Below are 3,274 nucleotides of genomic sequence, written 5' to 3'. Positions count from 1 at the left end.
GGACAATTACTAAGCCAACCGAACAGGCATAGATTAGGATATGCAATAAAACCAAGTACAGAGTCAGGCACACAGCGAGAGAGTGACAGAGGAGGCGTTTGGAGTTACCAGAAGCACTCAAGGCACTCCATTCTGTTGGTGAGGTCAGGAACCAGTTGATGTCAATGGCTACAGCATCCAAAATTGTGTATACTTCAGCATCTATCTCCATCACCATGGAAGAAGTGCCTTATGTTTGCAAGAAGGAAGAAAGCGGTGTAAAGAAACCAGCAGTTTAGTCTTATCCAACAGTAGGAGGTTGCAAAATAAAGTGTCAGCACTGACTGGTTTGCCCTAAATCCTTACTTTGACTGCTGTCATCAGAATTTCATGTGAGCAATTTCCAGTTACTTAATCCCACACCATCCAGGACAGCATTATAAACTGATCTGGGCTGTCAGCTGCAATAGCAGCAGTTTTCATCAGGTCAGGTATCAAAACAAGTTAATGCCATTTGAAGTTTTAATAATCAGCAGTTTCTACGTTTTTAAGTTCAAGCGTAGATGTTTTAATGGAAGAAAATACTCTCACAGAGGAGCTACTCAACTGGCCAGAGAGCATCACATTCCCTCTGACATAAGAGGTGATACTTTTATCAAGAGAGACGTTACAAGAATTAGTCTCTAAGATTTAAGTGCACACCTCAAGAAAACATTCTTTAGGTTTTCACGTTGAAAGTGAACTGCATTTCTAGACATATACAGAAAATGTATTCAGTTAAAAAAACTACTCAACTATATTTTGTTCATAAACTCAACTACTGTAGTAAATAGTTCAGAAGAGACAGTTTTACAAAGCTACCCCAAAAGAGGACCTGCTCTGAAGTACTAATTTCTATCTTGAGTGCAATAATTGCATACTGCAATGAGAGGTAAGGGGATAGAGCACCTCTACAGCACTGCCAGAGCAAAGGGTGGTAAAACACCATCACATACCTAACACACAAAGACCCCTCATCCCCAAATGCTAGTAAACCAGTTGATTCAGACCTCAAGTTTTATTGATGGTCACTGACAGGCTGGTCAAAGGTCTGTTTCTAATTTAGCTCTCAGAATGTCATACAAACACCTCTGCTAACCAGTTCTCTCATAGTTAACAATCATTGGGTAATGCATCTTTGAGAGAAAGTACACAGTTCACTGGGATCGTTCAATTGCTTCCTCCAAGCAAGTCAATGTTTCTGGTCACAACAGTCTGAAGACCCAACACTGCAGGGTGCTGAGCAGAAATGCACATTAACATAGGCTGAGCCTTGCCTAAAATTACACTTCTGCTCAAGTATTTTTTCAGTGCCAAGGCTTGGGTTCTTAGTATTTACAGTACTACGCTTAATCTGCACAATAGCAAATTAACTTAATTTACAAATGGAATATGCTCTCAAAGGGGATTCATGCAAGTATGGTTTTTGCTATAGCAAGTTGCCAAAATACAACAGCTGGAAAGCGGAGAAAATAGACTGTATCTATCGCTGACAAAAGCTGTCATTTAATGAGCACTCAGTGGCAGTTTTCACAGCTTAGTACACTGACAGACATGTCCTAGCAAGTCTGGCTTTGGCACTTCTAGCCTGTGCTGTCCCCAGGTATCTGCACCCATCATCATGCCAGCAACCCCAGCTCCCACAGCCAAGCCTGCTGGACAGAGCAAGCCCCTGCTGCACCAGCCTACCTACTATCAGTGCTTAGGGCACTGATGGAGGAAGCGTTGCACCCATGAAGTTGGCTTTTGGCTCTGACACAGAGATGCAAGCAACAGGTTTTCTTCTGCCAACCTTCTCTGGCCAGTAATTACCGCTGACAGAGGTGTGGGAGCCAGTTCACGTAAAAGAAGAGTGTTGAGTGTTACATGAACTTATTCCCATTTCAGTAAACTGCCAGTGTTTTGGGGTGTGTCCCCCCACACCTCTGTGCATTAAGATTTAAAGAGGACAGGAACTCAGGTTGACAGGATGCCATGTTGCCTGCTGTCCAACCAATATTGCTTCCTTTGCATGGTTGATTGTGCCCCCTGATCACCCTCTACATGACTTTTGATCAAGCCATGAACTCAGACAGCCCCACACAAAAAACAAGTATGCTGTCCCCTGGGGGTTGGATATACTCTGCTTGTCAGAATACATATTTTGGTTGATGCCTTTTCATTCCTGAATAATTGCTAACAAGCCACCTGAGGCACTAGGCAGAGAACCCTCTTAGTCGGTCTGGACTCAAAACACTTATGAGGAGGAGCTCCAGAAAGCCAACAGGAAACAAAATAACTTACTCTACAAGATGTCTTTGGTGTTTAAAGCTTTATAAACTTTCCATTTCCTTATCAGCCTAATAAAAGCCAGCCCAACCCAACTTTCACAAGCTCTCTGGCTTGTAGACCTCCATTTTTTTGTTTGCTTATCTTTTTTGTTCCCCCCTTCCAGAGGCATTAGGTAAAGAAAAATAGAACATCACAGAAGGAATTGCTTAGATACATGAGCAAGTTGGAGACAAACAATTCCATTAGTCTACCTCTCTGTGTCTTTCACAACACCATGCCAAGTCTAGAACCACAAAGAGAAGAGGTAGAAATCACTGGCAAGGGAGCATCATCCTCCCCGAAGAAATCCCAAGAATTTTGGCCTCTTACTTCAGAGAAACAAAGAAAAGCTTTTCTAACTGGCTGCATTGGACTCACAGTTATACCTGGCTTGTTATGTATAAGTGACATGAGAAAGAAAAAGCTTTAATAGCAGATGTACCATAAACTTTAAGATTAAGCTGCTATGTCTGGCAGAGGGTACGTTTGCACAGCAAAGCTGCTTTTTTTAAAGGGTTCTAGACAAAAACGTTCTGTAGCTAGAGTCTCCACCAAGGTGATATCATCTTTTTAATAACAAAAATAGATCTTTATTTATGTCTGCATTTTTCACATTTATAGCAGTTTGCCTTAGCTCTACACAATTCCTTATTAAAAATCTCAAATGCTGTTACTACCAATCCAACATCACACTTAAATGGAAACAATGTGATAATTTTTTCCACAGGCTTAATAGATTTTGGGTGTAAGAATATCTAAAGATGATCCGATTATGTTCATAAACACAAAAGCTTAACGAACAGAAGTTTTAGCCCTCCAAAATTGATACATTCTACATTAATCCAGGCTTAGCATCTAAATCACTGTTCAAACCTTCAAAAGAACTATGAAATAATTAACACAAATGTTTCTGTTGCCTTCCCATGGCAAGTACTTCACATTGTTC

The 3,274-nt window shown here is 41.0% G+C and overlaps 1 protein-coding gene across 1 annotated transcript in view; it reads right to left on the bottom strand.

Moving 5' to 3' along the window:
• The window catches only part of LOC104514093 (PDZ and LIM domain protein 5-like), a gene marked incomplete at its 3' end in the record, with an annotated part of 36,272 nt that overhangs the window by 23,879 nt on the left and 9,119 nt on the right, over positions 1 to 3,274 (bottom strand). The gene's annotated exons all lie outside the window — the stretch shown is intronic.

Source organism: Eurypyga helias, unplaced genomic scaffold (assembly GCF_000690775.1).
Source record: "Eurypyga helias isolate BGI_N326 unplaced genomic scaffold, ASM69077v1 scaffold31808, whole genome shotgun sequence".
NCBI lineage: Eukaryota > Metazoa > Chordata > Aves > Eurypygiformes > Eurypygidae > Eurypyga > Eurypyga helias.
This window is presented reverse-complemented; position numbering and strand designations above follow the sequence as displayed.